The 26,927-nt window shown below is 43.4% G+C and overlaps 1 non-coding gene and 3 pseudogenes across 1 annotated transcript; all 4 read left to right on the top strand.

The window, feature by feature from the left end:
* The first annotated feature begins 7,020 nt into the window (after window positions 1-7,020).
* Window positions 7,021-7,188, top strand: LOC121006464 (annotated as a pseudogene).
* A 916-nt stretch (window positions 7,189-8,104) lies between these two features.
* Window positions 8,105-8,238, top strand: LOC121006644 (annotated as a pseudogene).
* A 5,645-nt stretch (window positions 8,239-13,883) lies between these two features.
* On the top strand, window positions 13,884-14,060 carry LOC121006510 (annotated as a pseudogene).
* An 11,705-nt stretch (window positions 14,061-25,765) lies between these two features.
* On the top strand, window positions 25,766-25,955 carry LOC121006461. Its single transcript, XR_005780289.1, has one exon. It is a non-coding gene; the product is annotated as a U2 spliceosomal RNA (small nuclear RNA).
* The last annotated feature ends 972 nt before the right edge of the window (window positions 25,956-26,927 follow it).

Below are 26,927 nucleotides of genomic sequence, written 5' to 3'. Positions count from 1 at the left end.
CAGAATCCAGCATTGATCAAGCCTTTCGTAAATCTGCAGATAAAAGATCTGCAGGTGACTTTGATCTGAAATCTATCCGCAGGCGCAGAAATATAGAGCCACAAGCAGTAAAAAATCCCGTCCCCGACACGGTTCCTAGTAGATCAGTGTTCACATTTGATTTTTCACCCATGGCGCAGCAAATAAAAAATGCCATATTTAAAAACTGGCACATTTTACAAAGGGACCCCACCCTTCAAGAAAAAGTGGCCAGTAGACCTGTGGTGGGCTTCAGACGAAGCAGAACCGTAGGGAGCATGATCACACAGAGCCAGTTTCAAGGTAATGTGAACAAAAATTGGCTTGAACGCTGCGTCCCTGAGGGCAATTTCAGGTGTGGACACTGCTCCATGTGTGAACAGATGCGGAGAGGTGCACATTTAAAAATCGGAGCCATAAAACACAGAGTGAGGGACTTTATTAATTGTAGGTCCACCTTTGTAGTTTATGCTCTTTTCTGCCCCTGCGGCCAATTTTATATTGGAAAAACTTTCAGACCCCTTTTCGTTCGTTTCAGAGAGCACAAGTATAGCCTTAAAACAGAAATTGGAGCCACTAGATTAATCCAACATATGAAAGAATCGCACCAAAACCGCAGGTCTAGAAATAGTGAAATTACCGCCTCGCGGCGGAGACAGAAAAAAGCTTCTCCTAAAGAGAGAAGCATTATGGATCATCAAGACAGAAGCGATGGGACCATCAGGTTTTAATGATAGGAATGATTTATTTGTTTTTGTTTGACACACTGTGATTTTTTGGTGCAATAGAGTATTGAATGAGTTAACACTGTGTTCCTCTATGTGATGCGGTGGGGGGAGTGGCCTGACCTGACAGCATGAAAGTCACTCACCTCCACAGCATGAAAGGCATGATGAAGCGCTCTTAGCGTGAAACAGCTGTAGCCGTACCTCCATTTGACCTATGTGCACAGACCTGCCTGTACCCTATTTTATAGAAGCCTAATAAACTGGACGTTTTATCTTGGAATTGGTGAGTGCCGCTGTCTCCTTCTCATCTCTCTCCTGAATACACTATTGTGTCTATCTCAGCAGAGCACCACCGTATCCATTTGCTGAACCGCATTACCTGTGTCTCCCTTGCAATCCTGCATACTGGTCAGGTGTAGCAGTGCCGGCAGCGCTTTCTCCTCTTGATTATTTTTTTTTCCTAAAGAACTATTGTTCGTATGTGCATTATTCGCATGCTGTTAAAAATTCACAAGGGTTATGGACTGGGAAATACAAGTATTATGTACGATTTGCCCAGGACCAGGATGGGCCGGGCGGTTTGCGATACCCCCCAAAAAATTTGCTATTGGCAGGGATGCTGGAATCTTGTTTTTTTCTTATGCTCCTGAATTTTGTCGTCGGTGCAAAATGTATGGTCACATTCAGGAGAGGTGTACCGAAACTTTCCTGAGATGTAATACAGGGAGTGCAGAATTATTAGGCAAATGAGTATTTTGACCACATCATCCTCTTTATGCATGTTGTCTTACTCCAAGCTGTATAGGCTCGAAAGCCTACTACCAATTAAGCATATTAGGTGATGTGCATCTCTGTAATGAGAAGGGGTGTGGTCTAATGACATCAACACCCTATATCAGGTGTGCATAATTATTAGGCAACTTCCTTTCCTTTGGCAAAATGGGTCAAAAGAAGGACTTGACAGGCTCAGAAAAGTCAAAAATAGTGAGATATCTTGCAGAGGGATGCAGCACTCTTAAAATTGCAAAGCTTCTGAAGCGTGATCATCGAACAATCAAGCGTTTCATTCAAAATAGTCAACAGGGTTGCAAGAAGCGTGTGGAAAAACCAAGGCGCAAAATAACTGCCCATGAACTGAGAAAAGTCAAGCGTGCAGCTGCCAAGATGCCACTTGCCACCAGTTTGGCCATATTTCAGAGCTGCAACATCACTGGAGTGCCCAAAAGCACAAGGTGTGCAATACTCAGAGACATGGCCAAGGTAAGAAAGGCTGAAAGACGACCACCACTGAACAAGACACACAAGCTGAAACGTCAAGACTGGGCCAAGAAATATCTCAAGACTGATTTTTCTAAGGTTTTATGGACTGATGAAATGAGAGTGAGTCTTGATGGGCCAGATGGATGGGCCCGTGGCTGGATTGGTAAAGGGCAGAGAGCTCCAGTCCGACTCAGACGCCAGCAAGGTGGAGGTGGAGTACTGGTTTGGGCTGGTATCATCAAAGATGAGCTTGTGGGGCCTTTTCGGGTTGAGGATGGAGTCAAGCTCAACTCCCAGTCCTACTGCCAGTTTCTGGAAGACACCTTCTTCAAGCAGTGGTACAGGAAGAAGTCTGCATCCTTCAAGAAAAACATGATTTTCATGCAGGACAATGCTCCATCACACGCGTCCAAGTACTCCACAGCGTGGCTGGCAAGAAAGGGTATAAAAGAAGAAAATCTAATGACATGGCCTCCTTGTTCACCTGATCTGAACCCCATTGAGAACCTGTGGTCCACCATCAAATGTGAGATTTACAAGGAGGGAAAACAGTACACCTCTCTGAACAGTGTCTGGGAGGCTGTGGTTGCTGCTGCACGCAATGTTGATGGTGAACAGATCAAAACAGTGACAGAATCCATGGATGGCAGGCTTTTGAGTGTCCTTGCAAAGAAAGGTGGCTATATTGGTCACTGATTTGTTTTTGTTTTGTTTTTGAATGTCAGAAATGTATATTTGTGAATGTTGAGATGTTATATTGGTTTCACTGGTAAAAATAAATATATACCCATTTCAATTATTTGTTTTTTGTTAAGTTGCCTAATAATTATGCACAGTAATAGTCACCTGCACACACAGATATCCCCCTAAAATAGCTAAAACTAAAAACAAACTAAAAACTACTTCCACAAATATTCAGCTTTGATATTAACGGGTTTTTTGGGTTCATTGAGAACATGGTTGTTGTTCAATAATAAAATTAATCCTCAAAAATACAACTTGCCTAATAATTCTGCACTCCCTGTAGGTGTGGGAAAACCGGTCATCTGGCAGCATCATGCACAAACCTCCCAGTATGCAATGTGTGTGGCCAAGAAGGGCATGTTTATAAAAACTGCCCTGCAAGAAAAGGTAAACGTCTCTTTACTGATGTGGTGAGAGGGGAAAATGCTGAAGCTTCTGAGGAAGGGGCTGTACACCCTGAACCAGAGATGGAGGAAGTGCAGATGGACCTTTCCCTTGTGGAGGATGTGATTCCTCAGATTTTGCGATATTCAGACAGGATTGCAGGGTGAAGGGGAGGGTGATGTGGACGCATCGCTTTCCAGAACCCCTGTAATCGGATGGGCTGGAGCTGCAACATCACAGGAGGAGATGGGTGGACAAGGGGACTTCACAAGTGCTACAACGAGACCAGCAGACGAGGAGGTGGGGAAGACGCCTAAAAGACAAAAGCTTCTGTCGCCTCCGGAAGGTGAGAATGTGGCGAGCCCTATTCGGGCGGGGGTATACCCAACATCTCAAATTCCAGATAATGTTCCTTTTTTAGAAGATCCAGGGACTGGAATCTTTACATCAGGTTGCCAGCCTCCCGGAGATATAGGCCGAGAAAGTTGTGGGGTACTGGAAATTATGTGAGAGCCCAAATCAATTTATGGCTGCCAATGTTACTTTGAATGCATTATCCTTGAATGTAAGACTTGTCAAGACAAGACCTAGGAGGGTAGCCATTTTTGATTTTATTAAGAGCCAAAAAACAGATATAATTGCCTTACAGGAATGCGGAATTGTGGATAATTCATGTGCAAGTGATTGGACAGGTGGTGACTCCATTTGGTCCGGATCACCTGGAAATAAGAATGATGGGGTTGGGATCCTGTTAAATGGCAACAAATTCAGTTTTGAGAGTTATACGGTGGTGGAGATAGGTAGATGTGTGATTGCGATAGTAAAATATAGAAAATGGAAAGTGAGAGTGGGGAATATGTATTGTTCGGTGAGAAAAGAGGAACGTCTGGAATTGTTAGAGAAATTGAGTGTTTTTTTGTCTGGAAGAATGCCCACCATCTTACTAGGAGACTTCAATTGTGCAATTGAAGGAGAAAAAATGGATATAACTGGAAGAAGACTACGTCAGATTTTGAAGGACTTTTCCATTTCAGATGCTGCTGCATCTAGGGGAAGGACTCTTTTGTCAACATATAAGTCGGATGGGGGCAGTGTTTGCTCTCGAATTGACTTTATTTTTTTCAGTAAGGACTTGGTATGTAGGGACTTTGCGCAAGTAGATGTTATTTTTTTCAGATCACATGGCTTTGTTATGTTGTATGGAAGGAGATATGGAAGAGATATATGGACGGGGTGTGTGGAAAATGAATATTAGGCTATTAGAGGATGAAAGTATAATGATAGCCTTCAAAAAGGAATATTTGCATTGGAAAAAAAGAAAAAATGAATATGTGGATGTGTTAAAATGGTGGGAGTGGGTGAAATGTAAGATTAAGTCCTTCTTTAAAAAATGGGGTTATAAGAAAGCTAAAATGATAAGAGAAGAATACAAGGAATTGAATGCAAGGTATGAATGGTTATTAAAGTTACGATCAATGGGTGTGGAGGTGAATGATTTAGTGGAAGAAAAAAGATAGTGGAGAAAAAAGGGAAAGAGATTATTTATAGGTCTAAAGTTGAATTTTTGGATAAAAATTAAAAATGTTCCAGTTTTTTCTTTAAAAAAATATGTAGCAAGAAAGCTGATATGGTTGAGATGTTAGGTAAAAATGGGGAAAGTATAAGAGTTGAAGAGTTTTATCAGGTCTTATTTTCAAAAAAATGGGTGGATAAAAGTCTAATGAATGGAATCTTGTGTCACATGGGGGAGAGGCTCAGTGAGGAAGAATGTGTTGCAATATGTGATGAAATTACTTTAGATGAAGTTAAAAAAGTGGTGATGAGTGGGAAAAAGAATAAAACACCTGGGATGGATGGTATACCAGTGGAATTGTACATAAAAGCGTGGGAATGGATGGGTGAGGATTTGGTGGAAGTATGGGGTATTAAGTGAAAGTATGAAAGAGAGTGTTGTGGTTTTGATTTATAAGAAAGGTGAAAGGAGGAAATTGGAGGACAATTTCCTTATTAAACACAGATTATAAAATTTTCAGTAAATTATTAGCGTTTAGGATGAGGGAGGTAATTGGAAGGGTAGTGGATGAAGATCAGGTGTGTGCAGTGCCAGGTAGAAGTATGTATGATAATTTAGTGTTATTAAGGGATTTAATTGGAGACAGTATGGTTAGAAAGCAAAAGTGTATGTTATTTATGATTGATTTTGATAGGGTTGTTTATGGTTTTGCAAAGGATGGGGTTTCCGTCTGTCTTTTTGAATTGTGTTAAGTGTTTGTACAAGGATGTTAGGAGTAGGTTTTTGGTGAATGGTGTGTTAAGCAAAGTGGTTAGGATTGAGTCTGGAGTGAGACAAGGATGTCCGATGTCGCCTATGTTATTTATTTGTGTGATTGAGGTGCTATTATTATTGATGAGGAAAGATAAAGTTATGCATGGTTTGTTGATTCCAGGGAGTATGGGTAAACGTGTTAGTGTTTTGAGTTATATGGATGATGTGGTGATCATAGATGATGGTATGGCCGCGATTAGAAGGGGAAGATTGTGTTTGGATTTTTTCTGTGGTGCGTCTGGCTTCAAAGTAAATTGGGAGAAGTGTATTTTTAAATGTTTTGGGGACAAGAATACTAAGTTGGAGAGCGTAAGGAATGAAGAGGGTGCGGTTAAAGTGTTGGGTATGTGGTTAAATGAAGATCTAAAAGGGAATGAGAGTTGGGATGAATGTGGCAAAAAAATTGAGAGGAAGTTGAATTTTTGGAGAATGAGAGAGTTAACGTTGTCTGGCAAAATTTAGATTATTAAGTCGGTGATTCTACCTATCATTTTGTTCGTATATTCTATGTATCCGGTAGATGCAAGGAATGTAAGGAGGGCCGAGAAAATGATCTTTACCTTCCTGTGGGGTAGTAGAATGGAAAAATTAAAGAGAGAGTATGTGTATATGTTGGAGGAGAATGGTGGACTAGGGCTGACGAATTTCTATTTCTTTCTAGGTGTTAAATATATCAAGATGTTTTTGACTGTATTGGGTAAGAATTGTAAGAGTTCATGTATGATAAGGTACTCAGCTGGATAGATGTTGTATGGTTTAAAGTGGTGTGTATGTGATGCGAGATGTCCGGTTTGGTATGTGGCGATTGAAACTTTTATTAAAAAGAATGATCGAATTTAAAGATAAGAAGAGTGTGGTGAAAAAGTTTAGACAGAAAGAGATTGCGTGTGATATTTTGCTTCTGAGAACGAGTGAGGCTTTGGAGGTGTGGAGTTTCTAATAGACAGAAAGATATTACATGGATGAGTTTTCATAATATTTTGCCGGTTCGTGAAGTGCAAAAGAGAAGAGATTTAATGAGGTCTGAGATGTGTCCGAGAGAGGGATGTGGGGAAAGTGAAACTGTTAGGCATTTGTTTTGGGAATGTGGGTATGGAAGAAACTGGGAGTTTTGGTTGAGGATTTGACAGGTGTCGCACAAATAAATTTAAAGGTTGCTATGTTTGGAATGGGAGCATGTGGAGCGTTAAAATCAAGAATATTGTGGTTTGTTGTGATGTGCGTTATGGAGAGTTTGTGGGATGTAAGAAACTTAGTGGTTTTTAAGAAGAAAGAGGTGTCTATGGCAGAGTGTGTTAAATTAGTACTATCAAGATTGCATGAGATCTACTTATGGGATTGTCAGAAGAAAGGAGTGGATTCCGAGGGTGTGTGGAAGCACCAAAAATTTTGATTTTTGGTCAGAGTCAAATTTTTTGGTATAGGTTTTTCCTTTTTTCTTTTACGGAAAATAAAATAAAGAATACCATAATGATGATTGATCTGAGCAATAAGTAACTTGGTTTTTATTTTCTAATAAGTTATACCGATTGCAATGGTTAACCTGAATGGTTTAAAAAAATATATATATATAAATCTGTTCTTATCAGTTTAATATCTGATACCTCCCCTATCTGGGGACCATATATTAAATGGATTTTTCGAACAGGGAGATGGAAAAAGAGCTTGCTCTGTCCACTCCACGCATTGACCTGGTATTGCAGTACCTCCAGGACCGGTGCACCCCTTCTAATCCAGTATGAAAAACAGAATGAAATTGATTGCAAGCATCCTTCCAGCAAGCAAGTGGAAAGTTGTGTGTGTCCTGCCTCCTTCAGGAGTCTGCACAGTCAGTGCAGTGCTGCTTTCTGCATATAATACCTGCGTCTAGTCTGTCAATCTCCTAATTGCATCAGCTGTTGGTTAGTTCCAGCACCAAGCAACCCAGTCAGCCAGTGTCGTCACACCCTGGATCCAATTAAGACCGATGATTGGTTAATTGGCTTATCACCTGAATGAATTGTTTGGACCTCCACGTTTGATTTGGGCCTGTTGTGCACACCTGGGAGGGAGGGCTGCTGAGTTGTACCTGGCAGGTAATTGACCCTTTTTGTATCAAGTTGGCTGGATGTAACCATTTAGCTTTTCCAGTGCTTCAATAAATGAGTAAAGTTGTCCTGTGTCTCCCTCTTGTGGATCTTTTGAACTGGATTACTTGGAGGCTAAAAAGTAGTCCAGCACTTCCTATGCAGCTGGACCTACCTTGTCTGGACAATGGACGGAACACTGCACGTGTCTCAAGAGGTCAAGTAAGGTCAGGTACTGGATGACATCACAAGGGCCCTGATGGAACACTCAACAATGCTGCATGCCTTTTTTTTAATTTTTTTTTCACAACTTCTCCATTCACTCCTCCTTTCATTTTTATTGCTTGGCGTGCTTTGGCACCAGGAATTTCGTGTGAAGAAAAGGCGTGTGTGGGCGGAGCTATGCAGATAGCGAACACGAAGAGGAGCATGCTGGTGATTTCTGAGCGTAGGACGCACACACGTTTTCCCTGGTTTGTGAGAGAAAGAAGCCTCCCGGACTGTGGCCTGTAGTCTATTGCCTTCATTAGTGCTCTGCATAGGGGACCATCGGCCTGTACTGCGAACCCTTTCAGGTTATCGCTTCTCGGCCTTTTGGCTATGATCAAGTGTATGTGATTTTATCTTCATCACTTGGTCTAGTCAGAAGGTATTTGGGGGTACCCCTCTCCTCGGCCTGGTGGGATCGCCCGGGCTTCACCCACCTGCTGCTATTGGGGAGAGGGATTAATCCCCTAAATAACGAGTTGCGATCCCCCCCCCGGGCCTTTTGGTGGGTCTATCCAGATCCAGAAGGTGCTGCGTCATGTTGCGAGCGTTGTTGGCGAGCGATCCGAAGCTATCATGGGCGACCATCCCGGCATATGCTCGCCTCAAAAACTCTGTGAGAGCGGTTCTCACAGGAGGAGTCCATCCGGACAAAAAGAAGGAAGTGCTTAAAAATCTGGTGGAGATCGTGTTGGACAAGTTGTTGGGTGCCAAAAAAAACGAAATCCTGGTGATTCAGGACTACCCCAAGCGAGGTATATACGATATTACCTTTACGGGTGACGGAATTTTCAGGGATGTCTTGAAAAAGGCTGAGGAAATAAAGGATGATCCCAGGCTTGGTGGTTTCCGAATCTATGAGCACTCCTTCGATGAGAAAAAACTTGTGGTGATTAAGACCTATTCCCCTTACGTAAAAGTTGATCAAGTAGAGCGTTTTCTGTCCGTCTACTTTAAGGATGTAATATGTAAGGGGATGATTATGAACGAGTGTAACATTTGGACATCAAAATGGAGGTTTTTAGTCACTTGTATTAAAGATGAAAGTTTTTATACTGGTTTTAAGACGCCCCCGGTGCGTTTTAAAATTGGTCAAGTAAATGGCGACCTCTTCTTTGCAGGGATGCCATACTTCTGTAGATCATGTGGGCAATATGGGCATGACCAAGCAAAATGTGGGGGCGGAAGTACAGAACATGAAAATAGAGATTGTCCACAGGAGAAAAAATTTAATTTTTATCAAGAACGTGGTCATCTTTTTCCTACATGTCCCCACAGAAGAGCAAGTAAAGATCCAAAGCAACCCAAGGCGCCCCCAGAAAAACCAGCGGGACCATCCCACCCTCAAGGAGAGGAACAGATGCGAGGCGCCTCAGGTGGACAGGAAGCCGGTGCCCAAGAAGGATGCGAGGAAGAAGATGAGGCTGAAGGCTGGCAGATCCAAGGTAAAAAGGGAAAGAAATCCCAGGATAAGAGAATATCCAAAAGGAAACATGACAGGGATCAGGTAGGCGGGAAGCCCGGCGTACCCTGGAAAGACGTACAGGAGAGGGAAACCGGGCCTGCTCCACAGTCTGGGTCTCCAGTAATTGAATCCGACTCATGTCAAAGTGAGTCGGAACGGGAGAGTCCCCGAAAGCGTGGCAAAAAGAGGTGCACGGTAGGAGGGACGGATGGGGAGGAGCATATGGATATGTCTGGCCCGGTTGCCAAGGCAGACATGGCTCCTCCCAAAGCCTCCTCTCTGCCTGGCCAGGTGGAGAGGGAGGGTATGGATACCCAAGAGGCCTCCGATTTGCTGCCTTGTGCGCAGCTTCCCCCTGTTGAAGGGCCCGACCCAGCGCGGGACGAGGGGGGAACGATGGGGACCCTCCTGATGACGAGGAAGACCTAAATGGTCAACAAATGGAGACCCAGATGAAACTGGCAGAAGCGGGTCTGCCAGACTACGGGAATACGCTTACTGGAGGTCGGTTGCCGGGCACCGGTACCTGTCTAAGCGAAGGAAGTTCCTCTCCTGCAGAATCCTTGTTCACGGTGTTATCAGAGGGTGGAGATATAAGTGCAAGCGAGATGTCTGGTCCTGCTGGTTGCTAATACTAGGAGTTTTTTTTTTTTCTCAAATAAAATGGAGAACGAACTAAAAGGGATCACCCTAAATGTGAGGGGCGCCAAGCAGAAGACAAGAAGGGTTGCTCATTTAAATTTTTTATCTTTGTTTTCTGCTTCCGTTTTTTTCCTACAGGAGTGCGGCATCCCACATGCTATATCTTACCAGAGGTACAAGGAAGATTGGCAGCACGGGCCATCCATCTGGTCTGGATCAAACGAGTCCAGATCGGGTGGGGTCGCCATTCTTTTTAAGGGAAATGTTTTAATTGATGTTATTAATTAAATTTTACCAGGACGTATTTTATTAGTTAAAGCTTTTATAGAGGGGGTTAAATGGCAGTTTTTAAATTTTTATGGTTCACCTGACAAAAATGAAAGAATAAAAATGTTGGATATTTTACAGCTTTTTATTAATACATCTGATCCTTGTATAATTGCAGGTGATTTTAACTGTATTATAAGAGGGGAACGCCGGCTGTCAAATTCCACGAGCAGGAATTATGACAGAACCTCTGGGCTGTTGAAGAATATGGTAAATGATTTTAGACTCTGCGACGTTTATAAGGAATGTAACAGAAGCAGCCCGGAGGAGGCCGGTGTGACCTGGAGCAACGTAAACTGCAAATCAAGGATTCATTTTATTTTTTGTAATGAACAATTACTACCTTTTAAATGTGAGGTTTTAACTAATAAATTTTCTGATCATAGGCTTTTATATTTTAATATAAAACATGATCTTAATCGATTTTATGGAAAAAAGTCCTGGAAAATGAACATTTCCCTTTTAGAAGATCCACAGGTTTTAACAGATTTTAATGAATTTTATAAAGAATGCAGACAAAAAAAAGATCTTAATACCCCCATTGGAATATGGTGGGAAACCATGAAGAAAAAAATTAAAGGCTTTTTTATTAAAATAAGTAAAAACAAAGCAAAAGAAAAAAGGGTTTTCTTCAAAAATATAAATATATGTAGTGTACGGGGACTGTAATGCCCGTCACTACAAGGGTCACTTGTGCGCTGTCGTTCCCCCCCTTATTTATGGGGAGGTTGATATGAGTGAAGATAATGTAATGTAATGCTATGTATTTCCCTGTTACTGTGAAATATGCATGTACAGGCCTGCTAGGGGTGTCATTCCAGCTCTTAGTCACTAGAGGGAGCTAGGGAGCCCTAGTTTATATAAGGCCCAGTCAGGGTAAGGAAAGGCAGTCTAGTCTAAAGTCAGTCCACAACAGTTGGAGTTTAGACTATGTCAGAGTCAAGTCCAGGCCGGAAGCCTGCAGACCAGGAGAGGGTATTGCAGTCCCTGTAACCGGGTTCCAGATTCAAAGAGAAGGTTCCCCTCCTGAGTTCACATGTGCAGAAGCAGGAACACCTCAGTTAAAGAGCCTGAGGAAGCTGAGAGAGAGACAGAGGCAAATCCAGGAAAGCAAGAGGTACTCAAGATAACAGAGGAGGTACTTTATAATTATAAAACCAAGGATATACGCCAGAGTTAGGGCATCGGGCCTTGGAGAAGATTTTCTATGTCCCAGGATCAGTCAGGAATAGAGTGCAAGCTGCCTGTACTGCAAGTCCTGTGTTTAACACTCTGAAGTCACCTTGCTATATCTATATTGCCTGCATCAAATGTGCTGGAAACGCAGTTCCTTTGCAATGTCCATGTATGATGACTACTAAAGTTTGAGTTCTGCTTTAACATCACGTGGTTCCTCAGTTATTCCTGCTATCAGCAAACGGCGTGCCACCGTTTAATTGGCACTGGCGTCACGAACATTTCCTATCATCACCTGCCCTTGCAGAGAGTCAGCCGTCTCAGGTTAATGTCTATTGCACTACAACACCCAGGAACATTTCTAAACATAACTTGAGTACGCTGCATATACGTCTGCAAACTTTATATAAATTCAGAGAATGCGGTATAGAAATTGGAAAAGAAATCGCCAAGTGTCTGGAACAAAAGGGCAAAGAATAAATTTTTCGTTCTAGGGTGCAACACGTGGAGGAGAACGAAACTTGTTCCAGATACTTTTTAAAAAAAAACAAATACAAAGAATATAATAGAGAATATAGAAGGAGAAGAAAATATGAAAAATATTTTAAATAAAGTCCATGATTTTTATTCCTCCCTATTCAGTGTAAAACCTGTGGATCAAAATTTTATTAAAGACTCATTGAAGGAGATTACTACTTTTTTAGATCCTGTTTCTCAGCAATTTTTATTACGAAATTTGTCAGAACAAGAGATTCTGGAGACAGTTAAAAGTTTTAAAGCAGGTAAAGTACCTGGGCCAGATGGTATACCCATTGAATTTTATGACCTTTTAAAAGATGATTTTTACAGTCTTTTTAACGATGTTTTTAAATCCAAGGTTTTACCCAGATCCTGGAAGAAGGGTGAGGTCTCCTTGCTGCGTAAAAAAGGAGACAAGACCGATTTAAAGAACTGGAGACCAATAACCCTTCTGAACACTGACTACAAAATCATGGCAAAAATATGTGCAAACCAGTTGAAAGCAGTAGTCAGTAAACTAACACATGCTAACCAGGTATGCAGAGTCCCAGGGAGGAGCATCTGGGATAACCTGAATTTAATAAAAGACTGCATAGAGGAGACAAAGTCTAGAAACAATAAACTGGCTATTTTATCAATTGATTTTGAAAAAGCCTTCGATAGAGTCTCTCACTTTTATCTTTTTAAGGTTTTAGGGAAAATGGGTATACCAGAAGGTTTTTTATGGTCTTTAAAAGCATTTTATAAAGATTGCACAAGTAAAATTTTAGTTGTTTTAAAACACAGGAAATTGTTTTAAAGTCCGGGGTAAAACAAGGATGTCCCTTGTCCCCACTGCTTTTTATTTGTGCATTAGAGCCTCTACTGAGCGCAATCAGAAAAGATAAACAGATCCGAGAAATCCCCCTGCCGGGTGGAGGGGGTGTGGAGGCAAAAGCAGTGGGGTACATGGATGACGTTGCGGTACTTTGTAGGGACACCCTTTCGATCCAAAAAACATTAAAGCAGATCCAGTTTTATTGTTGTGCCTCTAGTTTTAAAATAAATTTGAGTAAAAGTAGTATTTTAAATATTGGAGGTATGGAGATAAGAGATGTACCAGTTCCTGTGTCTTATTGTGTAAAGATTTTAGGTATCTCCTTCAATGAGTCCAACAGTGGTCTTAATAGTTGGAACATGGTGGCACAAAAAGTCAATCAAAAAATTTGTATGTGGAATATGAGGAAGTTAACTATGGAAGATAAAGATCATTATTTTACCTATTTTATTATATTTAGGCATGGTTTTTCATCCCCCAGCAACGCTTTTAAGAAAGATAACTAAAACTTGTTTTACCTTTTTTGGAGCTCGGGGTAAAGACTTTCCTGATTTTAACAGATTCCTTTTTATTAAATTTTTTAGCTTTTGTTTTAATGCTCTATTTAAGGATCATTATTGGTCATATTTTATTCGTTTTAATACAGGTTTTTTATGAGAAGGTATGGCTGGTTCAGTACCGTTTTATCTGTTAAATATCAATTTTTAGAAAAAATAGTGACTGATTTTAACCTTAAAAACAAAAGCGTTAGTGAATTAAAATTCTGGAATAAGGACTTTTAACTATAACGTAATTTTATATGGACTGATGGAATGCCCAACGGCTGCCCACAAAATAAAGGCATGGAAGACAAAAGCGCAAAAGAGGCTCTATGGAAGGCCAGGAACATATTAGTTTTTAAGCATGATGTTTTATCCATTGATGATGTTTTAGGTCTTTGTCTCTGCGATATGTATACTTATTATTTGATTGATAGGAAAGCCAATGCCACCCTTTCAAGGGAATGGTTTTTAAAAGAATGGAATGTGATGACTTAAGGTGCCACCATGTTATTTTTATTAGCTATGTAAATTTAAACTTTTTTTTACATTTTTAATGTGATGATTGTACAAATTTACTAGTGTTTTAAATAAAAATGTGTGTTATCCCTGAATAAGGGATTACCAACTTTAAAAAAAATCTGTTCATATCTGATACGTCCCCTATCTGGGGACCATATATTAAATGGATTTTTCGAACAGGGAGATGGAAAAAGAGCTTGCTCTGTCCACTCCACGCATTGACCTGGTATTGCAGTACCTCCAGGACCGGTGCACCCCTTCTAATCCAGTCTGAAAAACAGAATTAAATTGATTGATTGCAAGCAAGTGGAAAGTTGTGTGTGTCCTGCCTCCCTCAGGAGTCTGCACTTCAGCTTCTCCTCTGTCTGCCCAGTCAGTGCTGTGCTGCTTCCTGCATATAATACCTGCATCTAGTCTGTCAATCTCCTAATTGCATCAGCTGTTGGTTAGTTCCAGCACCAAGCAACCCAGCCAGCCAGTGTCCTCACACCCTAGATCCAATTAAGATTGATTGGTTAATTGGCTTATCACCTGAATGAATTGTTTGGACCTCCACGTTTGATTTGGGCCTGTTGTGCACACCTGGGAGGGCTGCTGAGTTGTCCCTGGCAGGCAATTGACCCTTTTTGTATCAAGTTGGCTGGATGTAACCATTTAGCTTTTGCAGTGCTTCAATAAATGAGTAAAGTTTGCCTGTGTCTCCCTCTTGTGGATCTTTTGAACTGGATTACTTGGAGGCTAAAAAGTAGTCCAGCACTTCCTATGCAGCTGGACCTACCTTGTCTGGACAATGGACGGAACACTGCACGTGTCACAAGAGCCTTGTCAGGTCAAGTAAGGTCAGGTACTGGATGACATCACAAGGGCCCTGATGGAACACTCAACAATGGGGCCGTGACATCACAATCAACAATGCTGCATGCCTTTTTTTTTTTTTCACAACTTCTCCATTCACTCCTCCTTTCATTTTTATTGCTTGGCGTGCTTTGGCACCAGGAATTTTGTGCGAAGAAAAGGCGTGTCCAAAAGTTGCGTGTGGGCGGAGCTATGCAGATAGCGAACACGAAGAGGAGCATGCTGGTGATTTCTGAGCGTAGGACGCATGCACGTTTTCCCTGGTTTGTGAGAGAAAGAAGCCTCCCGGGCTGTGTCTTGGGCTGGGGCCTGTAGTCTATTGCCTTCATTAGTGCTCTGCATAGGGGACCATCGGCCTGTACTGCGAACCCTTTCAGGTTATCGCTTCTTGGCCTTTTGGCGGAGATCTTAGCTGAGAGGTGTCTGGAGTACCCGGCGCTCGGCCTTAGTGGAAGTTGCAGGTTTATAGAAAAAACAGACATTAAGAACTGGAGACCAATTACCCTGCTAAACTGCGACTACAAAATTATGGCCAAGTTATGCGCAAATCGTTTGAAAAAAATCATTGCAAAAATAATATATCATAACCAGGTATGTGGGATAATTTAAACCTTTTTAAAGATGCCATTAACAATATTAAAGAAAGGAAAGGAAAAGCAGCGATTTTATCCCTGGACTTTGAAAAAGCTTTCGACCGTGTTTCACACTTTTATTTGTTCCAGGTCTTAAAGAAGATGGGTATACCGGAGGGCTTTTTACAATAACTGTACGAGTAAGATTTTAATTAACGGTTTTAAGACTCAGGACTAGTGTTGAGCGAACAGTTCGAGCATAGTTCGGGTCCGTACCGAATTTTGGGGTGTTCGTGACACGGACCCGAACCCAAACTTTTTCGTAAAAGTTCGGGTTCGGGTTCGTCGTTCGGCATGTATTTTGGCGCATTTTGAAAGGCTGCAAAGCAGCCAATCAACATGCATCATACTACTTGCCCTAAGATGCCATCGCAGCCATGCCTACTATTGGCAAGGCTGTGATTGGCCAAGTGCAGCATGTGACTCAGCCTCTTTATAAGCTTGTGCGCACGTCGGGACGTGCTCACTCCCGATGTGAATAGAACAGGGATAGACGCAGCTGATGCTAGGGCGAGAATAGGCAGGGATAATTGAATAACTGGAAGCAAATTTCTCTCCTCCACCTGTGATTCATCTGAACAACTGCAGCTGAGCTGCTTTTTTGATAGGGATTGGCTATTTTTAGAGTGGCCAGAGTGATTTTTCCATCCACATGTACCTGGGCTGACCGCCGGCCGCCATTTTGCGACTTGTAGTGCTGCAGCAGAAGCTGCCACAGTGTGCATTCCAAAGCTCCAAACAAGTCAGACATCTACACCTGGGATTCAGACCAATAGCGATTTAGCAGCACAGTCCAAGGCTATTTTTTTTAAAGGTTGTGCAGACCATTTTGTGGCACATGTTACTGGGCTGATAGGCGGCGGCCATCTTGGGACTAGTGCTGCAGCACAATCTCTCCCAACGTCCATTAATCACTTGTAATAGTGGTCTGTGCCATAGAAATCCTACATCAGGGACTTGGGTGTGCTTGTGTCACCCCTACTAATACCAGTCCACCTGTAATCCATACAGTGAAAAGCCATAAAGTATTCCAGTGAGGGAATTTTTTATTTATTTAAAAAAGGCCAAGTTAGTTTATCTGGCGTTCAATATACTAGATACAGTTAGGCCTGCGTTTCATACATCTGGAATTAGCAAACTAATGTGCTGGGGTTGGGAAAACATATATGTACCCATACTAGAATCTGTCAATGAAAGCGGTACTCACATATAACAGTCATTCCATCTGTAATCCATACAGTCAAAAGACTGAAAGTATTCCAGTGAGGGAATTTTTTTTTTATTTAAAAAAGGCCAAGTTAGTTTATCTGCCGTTCAATATATTAGATACAGTTAGGCCTGCGTTTCATACATCTGGAATTAGCAAACTAATGTGCTGGGGTTGGGAAAACATATATGTACCCATACTAGAATCTGTCAAAGAAAGCGGTACTCACATATAACAGTCATTCCATCTGTAATCCATACAGTCAAAAGACTGAAAGTATTCCAGTGAGGGAATTTTTTTTATTTAAAAAAGGCCAAGTTAGTTTATCTGGCGTTCAATATACTAGATACAGTTAGGCCTGCGTTTCATACATCTGGAATTAGCAAACTAATGTGCTGGGGTTGGGAAAACATATATGTACCCATACTAGAATCTGTCAAAGAAAGCGGTACTCACATATAACAGTCATTCCATCTGTAATCCATACAGTGAAAAGCCATAAAGTATTCCAGTGAGGGAATTTTTTATTTATTTAAAAAAGGCCAAGTTAGTTTATCTGGCGTTCAATATACTAGATACAGTTAGGCCTGCGTTTCATACATCTGGAATTAGCAAACTAATGTGCTGGGGTTGGGAAAACATATATGTACCCATACTAGAATCTGTCAATGAAAGCGGTACTCACATATAACAGTCATTCCATCTGTAATCCATACAGTCAAAAGACTGAAAGTATTCCAGTGAGGGAATTTTTTTTTTATTTAAAAAAGGCCAAGTTAGTTTATCTGCCGTTCAATATATTAGATACAGTTAGGCCTGCGTTTCATACATCTGGAATTAGCAAACTAATGTGCTGGGGTTGGGAAAACATATATGTACCCATACTAGAATCTGTCAAAGAAAGCGGTACTCACATATAACAGTCATTCCATCTGTAATCCATACAGTCAAAAGACTGAAAGTATTCCAGTGAGGGAATTTTTTTTATTTAAAAAAGGCCAAGTTAGTTTATCTGGCGTTCAATATACTAGATACAGTTAGGCCTGCGTTTCATACATCTGGAATTAGCAAACTAATGTGCTGGGGTTGGGAAAACATATATGTACCCATACTAGAATCTGTCAAAGAAAGCGGTACTCACATATAACAGTCATTCCATCTGTAATCCATACAGTCAAAAGACTGAAAGTATTCCAGTGAGGGAATTTTTTTTATTTAAAAAAGGCCAAGTTAGTTTATCTGGCGTTCAATATACTAGATACAGTTAGGCCTGCGTTTCATACATCTGGAATTAGCAAACTAATGTGCTGGGGTTGGGAAAACATATATGTACCCATACTAGAATCTGTCAAAGAAAGCGGTACTCACATATAACAGTCATTCCATCTGTAATCCATACAGTCAAAAGACTGAAAGTATTCCAGTGAGGGAATTTTTTTTATTTAAAAAAGGCCAAGTTAGTTTATCTGGCGTTCAATATACTAGATACAGTTAGGCCTGCGTTTCATACATCTGGAATTAGCAAACTAATGTGCTGGGGTTGGGAAAACATATATGTACCCATACTAGAATCTGTCAAAGAAAGCGGTACTCACATATAACAGTCATTCCATCTGTAATCCATACAGTCAAAAGACTGAAAGTATTCCAGTGAGGGAATTTTTTTTATTTAAAAAAGGCCAAGTTAGTTTATCTGGCGTTCAATATACTAGATACAGTTAGGCCTGCGTTTCATACATCTGGAATTAGCAAACTAATGTGCTGGGGTTGGGAAAACATATATGTACCCATACTAGAATCTGTCAAAGAAAGCGGTACTCACATATAACAGTCATTCCATCTGTAATCCATACAGTCAAAAGACTGAAAGTATTCCAGTGAGGGAATTTTTTTTATTTAAAAAAGGCCAAGTTAGTTTATCTGGCGTTCAATATACTAGATACAGTTAGGCCTGCGTTTCATACATCTGGAATTAGCAAACTAATGTGCTGGGGTTGGGAAAACATATATGTACCCATACTAGAATCTGTCAAAGAAAGCGGTACTCACATATAACAGTCATTCCATCTGTAATCCATACAGTCAAAAGACTGAAAGTATTCCAGTGAGGGAATTTTTTTTATTTAAAAAAGGCCAAGTTAGTTTATCTGGCGTTCAATATACTAGATACAGTTAGGCCTGCGTTTCATACATCTGGAATTAGCAAACCAATGTGCTGGGGTTGGGAAAACATATATGTACCCATACTAGAATCTGTCAAAGAAAGCGGTACTCACATATAACAGTCATTCCATCTGTAATCCATACAGTCAAAAGACTGAAAGTATTCCAGTGAGGGAATTTTTTTTATTTAAAAAAGGCCAAGTTAGTTTATCTGGCGTTCAATATACTAGATACAGTTAGGCCTGCGTTTCATACATCTGGAATTAGCAAACTAATGTGCTGGGGTTGGGAAAACATATATGTACCCATACTAGAATCTGTCAAAGAAAGCGGTACTCACATATAACAGTCATTCCATCTGTAATCCATACAGTCAAAAGACTGAAAGTATTCCAGTGAGGGGATTTTGCTTATAAAAAATAATATATTTCATTGTGGTGCGAGTTGAATCGCAACAATGAAGAAAAATACTATTAAGGGACGAGGACGCGGTCGTGGTGGTGTCCGTGGAGCCTCTGTTGCTGCTAGAGGACGTGGCCGTTCGGCCCCAGGCGCACACAGTAGGGAACGAACTCCCTCAACTAGCCGGCAGAATGTACCGCAATATCTCGTGGGGCCCAATGACGCTCTTAGGATGGTAAGGCCTGAGAAGGTACAGGCATTAATCGATTGGGTGGCCGACAGTGCTTCCAGCACGTTCACCACATGTTCTTCCACCCAGTCTTCTGCGGAAAGCGCACAGGTGGCACCTGAAAACCAAGCCCATCAGTCTGTCACATCACCCCCAAGCATATCAGGGAAACGGTCTGAGCCACAAGTTATGCAGCAGTCTCTTCTTCTGTTTGAAGACTCTGCTTCCAGGGTTTCCCAGGGGCGTCCACCTAGCCCTTCCCCAGTGGAGGAAGACATACCATGCACTGACGCACAACCACTTATGTCTCCAGATGAAGAGGACATGGGAATACCACCACAGCAGAGTCACCGACTCTCTGATGATGACGAAACACAGGTGCCCACTGCCGCGTCTTTTTGCAGTGTGCAGACTGAACAGGAGGAGGTCAGGGAGGGAGACTGGGTGGAAGACGATGCAGAGGACGATGAGGTCTTAGACCCCACATGGACTGAAGGTCGTGGCGATGACTTTCACAGTTCAGAGGAAGAGGTAGTGGTGAGACCGAGACAACAGCGAAGCCAAAGAGGGAGCAGGGGGCCAAAGCAGACGAGCCGCCGCCCCCAGAGTTCGCCTGCTACTGGACATCGCCAACAGGGACCCAGCCCCACAAAGGCAGCTTCAAAGAGTTCCCTGGCATGGCACTTCTTTAAACAATGTCCTACCGACAAGACCCGAGTGACTTGCACGCTCTGCCATCAGAGCCTGAGGCGAGGCATTAACGTTCTGAACCTCAGCACAACCTGCATGACCAGGCATCTACATGCAAAGCATGAACTGCAGTGGGGTACACACCTTAAAAACCAGGCACTCGCTGAGGCTCCCCCTGCTCCCTCTACCGCTGCTGCCTCGGCTTCCGCCTCGAGAGGAATGTTGCCACCTGCCGAGCAGCAAACAGAGGATGTGCCACCGACACCACCACCACCGCCACCGTCAACTAGCGTCTCCACTATATCACACAGCAGCGTTCAGCTCTCAATATCTCAAACCTTAGAGAGGAAGCGCAAATTCCCCCCGAGTCACCCTCGAGCCCTTGGCCTGAACGCCAGCATTTCTAAACTGCTGGCCTTTGAAATGCTGTCATTCCGGCTGGTGGACACAGACAGCTTCAAACAGCTGATGGCCATGGCTGTCCCGCAGTATGTGGTTCCCAGCCGCCACTACTTCTCCAAGACAGCCGTGCCTTCCCTGCACATGCAAGTGTCCGATAAAATCAAGTGTGCACTGCGCAACGCCATTTGTGGCAAGGTCCACCTAACCACAGATACGTGGACCAGTAAGCACGGCCAGGGACGCTATATCTCACTAACTGCACACTGGATGAATGTAGTGGCGGCTGGGCCCCCGGCGGACAGTTCCTTGGCGCACGTCCTTCCGCCCCCTAGGATCGCAGGGCATCATTCTCTGCCTCCTGTAGCCTCCTCCTCCTACTCGGCTTCCTCCTCCACTGCTTCGCCACACACCTTCACCACCAACTTCAGCACAGCCCGGGGTAAACGTCAGCAGGCCATTCTGAAACTCATATGTTTGGGGGACAGGCCCCACACCGCACAGGAGTTGTGGCGGGGTATTGAACAACAGACCGACGAGTGGTTTCTGCCGGTGGGCCTCAAGCCAGGCCTGGTGGTATGCGATAATGGGCGAAATCTCGTGGCAGCTCTGGGACTAGCCGGTTTGACGCACATCCCTTGCCTGGCGCATGTGCTGAACTTGGTGGTGCAGAGGTTCATTCACCACTACCCCAACATGTCAGAGCTGCTGCATAAAGTGCGGGCCGTCTGTGCGCGCTTCCGCCGTTCACATCCTGCCGCTGCTCGCCTGTCTGCGCTACAGCGGAACTTCGGCCTTCCCGCTCACCGCCTCATATGCGACGTGCCCACCCGGTGGAACTCCACCTTGCACATGCTGGAGAGACTGTGCGAGCAGCAGCAGGCCATAGTGGAGTTTCAGCTGCAGCACGCTCGCGTCAGTCGTACTGCCGAACAGCACCACTTCACCACCAATGATTGGGCCTCCATGCGAGACCTGTGTGCCCTGCTGCGCTGTTTTGAGTACTCCACCAACATGGCCAGTGGCGATGACACTGTTATCAGCGTTACAATACCACTTCTATGTCTCCTTGAGAAAACACTTAGGGCAATGATGTTAGAGGAGGTGGCGGAGGATGAGGGCTCGTTTCTAACACTTTCGGGCCAGTCTGTTCGAAGTGGCTCAGAGGGAGGTTTGTTTAAGCAGCAGAGGACAGGTTCACAAGTCGCCAGCCAAGGCACTGTACTGGAGGACGAGGAGGACGCAAGTTCACAGCGGGGTGGCAGCCCAGGCCCATCACTGGTGCGTGGCTGGGGGGATACGGTGGACGATGACGATACGCCTCCCACAGAGGACAGCTTGTCCTTACCCATGGGTAGCCTGGCCCACATGAGCGAATATATGCTCCAATGCCTGCGCAACGACAGCAGAGTTGCCCACGTTTTAACGTGTGCAGACTACTGGGTGGCCACCCTGCTGGATCCCCGGTATAAAGACAATGTGCCCACTTTAATTCCTGAACTGGAGCGCGACCGTAAGATGCGCGAGTACAAGCGCACGCTGATAGAGGCGCTCTTGAGAGCATTCCCACATGTCACAGGGGAACAGGTGGAAGGTGAAGGCAGAGGAGTGGCAAGAGGTCGCCAACGCAGCTGTGTCACGGCCAGCTCATCTGAGGGCAGGGTTAGCATGGCAGAAATGTGGAAAAGTTTTGTCTCCACGCCACAGCTATCTGCACCGACACCTGATACGGAACGTGTTAGCAGGAGGCAGCATTTCACTAACATGGTTGAACAGTATGTCTGCACACCCCTCCACATCCTGACGGATGGTTCGGCCCCATTCAACTACTGGGTTTCGAAATTGTCCACGTGGCCAGAGTTAGCATGTTATGCCTTGGAGGTGCTTTCCTGCCCGGCGGCCAGCGTTTTATCTGAACGCGTATTCAGCACGGCAGGGGGCGTCATTACTGACAAGCGCAGCCGCCTGTCCACAGCCAACGTGGACAAGCTGACCTTCATAAAGATGAACCAGGCATGGATCCCACAGGACCTGTCCCTCCCTTGTGCAGAGTAGTCCTTATTAACTGCCTAAAACATGTCTTGTTGTGCTACGGGCCACTTCTTTATTTGATACAAATTTTATGAAACCCACAGTTGAATGAAACTCTTCTCTGTCTGGGCGCCGGGGCCTAACCAGATGAAAGTGGCCGGTTAAACTAACGGGTGACATGAAGCCATAACCTCTGCCATGCTACCTCTGTCTTCTGTCTGGGTGCTGAGGCCTAAGTCAAATAAAGCGGTCTTCTGCTGTGCTGGGGGATATGAAGCTAATCTCTGACCTCTCTCCTCTGTCTGGGTCCAAAGGCCTAAATCACTGAAAGAGGCCTTCTCCTGTGGTGTGTGATATGATGCCAGAATATGTGCTGTGGGGCCTCTCTCCTCTTCCTGGGTGCAGGGGTCAAATAAACTAAATTGTGGCCTACTCCTGTGGTGGTTGATATGATGCCTGATTCTCTGATGTGGAACCTCTCTCCTCTGTTTGGGTGAAGGGGTCAAAGTAACTAAATGGTGGCTTCTCCTGTGGTGGCTGATATGATGCCAGAATATGTGCTATGGTGCCTCTCTCCTCTTCCTGGGTGCGGGGGTCAAAGTAACTCAATGGTGGCTTCTCCTGTGGTGGCTGATATGATGCCAGAATATGTGCTGTGGTGCCTCTCTCCTCTTCCTGGGTGCAGGGGTCAAAGTAACTCAATGGTGGCTTCTCCTGTGGTGGCTGATATGATGCCAGAATATGTGCTGTGGTGCCTCTCTCCTCTTCCTGGGTGCAGGGGTCAAAGTAACTAAATGGTGGCTTTTCCTGTGGTGGTTGATATGATGCCTGATTCTCTGCTGTGAAACCTCTCTCCTCCATCTGGGTGTAGGGGTCAAAGTCTTTCAAAGTCGCCTTCTCCTGTGCTGATTGATATAAAGCTGATGGTTGTGCCATCTGACATGGTTGCCAGGGTCTGATTCAATGGGGGCCTACTCCTGTGGTGGGTGATCTAAATGCCTGATTCTCTGCTGTGAAACCTCTCTCCTCCGTCTGGGTGTAGGGGTCAAAGTCTTTCAAAGTCGCCTTCTCCTGTGCTGATTGATATGAAGCTGATGGTTGTGCCATCTGACATGGTTGCCGGGGTCCCATTAAATTGGGGCCTACTCCTGTGGTGGGTGATCTAAATGCCTGATTCTCTGCTTTGAAACCTCTCTCCTCCGTCCGGGTGTAGGGGTCAAAGTCTGTCAAAGTCGCCTTCTCCTGTGCTGATTGATATAAAGCTTATGCTTGTGCCATCTGACATGGTTGCCGGGGTCTGATTCAATGGTGGCCTACTCCTGTGGTGGGTGATCTAAATGCCTGATTCTCTGCTGTGTAACCTCTCTCCTCCGTCTGGGTGTAGGGGTCAAAGTAACTAAATGGTGGCCTACTCCTGTGGTGGGTGATATGATGCCTGGTTCTCTGCTGTGGGACCTCTCTCCTTTGTCTGGGTGCTGTGGTCAAAATAATAGTAAGTGACCTTCTCCATTGGTGGGTGACTTGAAGCCTGATTCTGTGCTATGGGACCTCACTCCAATTAATATTGTTTAATTTTTATTTATTTTATGTTAACTCATCATTTCCCTATCTACATTTGTTTGCAGGGGATTTAACTACATTTTGCTGCCTTTTGCAGCCCTCTAGCCCTTTCCGGGTGTGTTTTACAGCCTTTTTAGTGCCCAAAAGTTCGGGTCCCCATTGACTTCTATGGGGTTCGGGTTCGGGATGAAGTTCGGGTCGAGTTCGGATCCCGAACATTTTTCGAAAGTTCGGCCGAACTCGTCGAACCCGAACATCCAGGTGTTCGCTCAACTCTACTCAGGACATACTTTTAAAATCAGGCGTGAAGCAGGGGTGTCCCTTATCCCCACTACTTTTTATTTGTGCGCTGGAGCCTCTTTTATGTGCTATAAGAAAAGACCCCCTGCCAGGTGGAGGGGGACAAGAGGCAAAAGTAGTGGGGTATATGGATGATGTGGCGGTAATTTGTAGGGACACCCTGTCCATACAGAAAGCTTCCAAACAAGTAGAACATTTCTGTTGTTCGTCCGGTTTTAAGATAAATTTTAACAGATGTTCTTATCCCTGAGTCCGAGTCTGTACAGATTTTAGGAATCACCTTCAGTGAGGCAAACGATGGGCTCAAAAGCTGGGATGCGGTGACAGAGAAGGTGAACAAGAAGTTATGTATGTGGAACCTTAGGAAGTTAACGATGGAGGGAAAAGTTTTAATCACAAAAATGATTGTTTTACCAATGTTATTGTATTTATGCATGGTTTTTCCACCCACAGAACGTATTTAGAAAAAAGTTAATAAAGCTTGTTTTAACTTTTCATGGGGGTCTAAAATCGAAAAATTAAGAAGAGAATTGGTAATACTTCCTAAGAGTAAAGGTGGAAAGGACTTTCCTGACATTAAGACGTTCCTTTTAATTAAGTATTTTAGTTTGTATTTTATCCGTTATAATACAGGTTATTTTATGAGGAGGCATCAGTGGTTCGACACTGTTTTAAATTCCCCATATTCTTTTAACCTGCCCAAGTATTATAAAATTTTAGACAAAATTGTGACCTCTTTTAATTTAAGTGGAAAAAGGTTGCATGAGCTAAAAAATAGTAAAAATATTTTAAAAAGCATAAAAGATGAAAAATTGACGGCCCCGATTAAAAATTTTCATGACACAAAATGTAAGCAGATATGGAAGGATGTGAGCATTAATTATCTTTTTAATCCACAGAAGGATCTGGCCTGGAGCTGTGTACACGAATGTCTTCCATGCCGGGCATTCCAGCACCGAAGAGGATTAACTGGCACTGCCGAATGTCCAAGAGGAGGCTGTAGGGAGGAAGAAGATATATACCATCTATTCTGGCATTTTTTCTTCGCGAAAAGAATTTGGACAAAGATGTTCCCCCTACTGAAGAAAATATCTGGACTCAGAGTTTTAACAATGGACGGTGTATTTTATGGTGGTCTGGAATGCCCATCCAGGATAAAAAAGACTATGGCATGGAAGACAGTAAACTGTGTGAAGACAGCTCTATGGTCAGCCAGAAATATTTTATGTTTTAAGCATGATTTTATTTCTGAGGAAAATGTTTTAAAGATGATTTTAGACAAAATGTGCAAATATTATTTAATTGATAAAAAGCGGGCTCCTTTTATGTGTCATAAATGGTTTTCAAGGGAATGGGGTTCGATCATTTAATATATGTAAAAACTCTATTATATAACATGTTATAATTAATGTCTTAAATGTTTTATAATGAGTTTTTTTTTACATTTTTAATGTGATGATTGTACGAATTTACTAGTGTTTTAAATAAAAATGTGTTATCCCTGAATAAGGGATTACCAACTTAAAAAAAATATCTGTTCTTATCAGTTTAATATCTGATACGTCCCCTATCTGGAGACCATATATTAAATGGATTTTTCGAAACAGGGAGATGGAAAAAGAGCTTGCTCTGTCCACTCCACGCATTGACCTGGTATTGCAGTACCTCCAGGACCGGTGCACCCCTTCTAATCCAGTATGAAAAACAGAATGAAATTGATTGCAAGCATCCTTCCAGCAAGCAAGAGGAAAGTTGTGTGTGTCCTGCCTCCTTCAGGAGTCTGCACTTCAGCTTCTCCTCTGTCTGCCCAGTCAGTGCAGTGCTGCTTTATGCATATAATACCTCCATCTAGTCTGTCAATCTCCTAATTGCATCAGCTGTTGGTTAGTTCCAGCACCAAGCAACCCAGTGAGCCAGACTCCTCACACCCTAAATCCAATTAAGACTGATGGGTTAATTGGTTTATCACCTGAATGAAGTGTTTGCACCTCCACACACATTACCTTGGGTTTGATTTGGGCCTGTTGTGCACACCTGTGATGCTGAGTTGTCCCTGGGAATTTACCCTTTTGTAGCAAGTTGGCTGGATGTAACCATTTTTCTTTGCTTCATTAAATGAGTAAAGTTTGCCTGTGTCTCCCTCTTGTGGATCTATCATTTGAACTGGATTACTTGGAGGATAAAAAGTAGTCCAGCACTTCCTATGTATCTGCAGAAGCAGCTGGACCTATCTTGTCTGGACAATGGACGGAACACTGCACGTGTCACAGGAGGCTTGTCAGGTCAGAGGATGACATCACAAGGGCTCTGACTGAACACTCAACAATGGGGCCCTGACATCACAATCAACAATGCATACCCCCTTTTTTTTTTTTTCTCACTACTACTTCTCCATTCACTCCTCATATCATGTTTTCTGCTTGGCGTGCAAAGAAAAGGCGTGGCCAAAAGTTGCGGGTGGGCGGAGCTATGCAGATAGCGAACACGAAGAGGAGCATGCTGGTGATTTTATGAGCGTAGGACGCACGCACGTTTTCCCTGGTTTGTGAGAGAAAGAAGCCCCCCGGACGGTGTCTGGGGCTGGGGCCTGTAGTCTATTGCCTTCAGAAGGGCTCTGCATTGGGGACCATCGGCCTGTACTGCAAACCATTTCAGGTTA

This window comes from Bufo bufo, chromosome 6, assembly GCF_905171765.1.
Source record: "Bufo bufo chromosome 6, aBufBuf1.1, whole genome shotgun sequence".
Lineage (NCBI taxonomy): Eukaryota > Metazoa > Chordata > Amphibia > Anura > Bufonidae > Bufo > Bufo bufo.
Note: the sequence above shows the minus strand (reverse complement) of the source record. Positions and strands in the feature narration are given on the sequence as shown.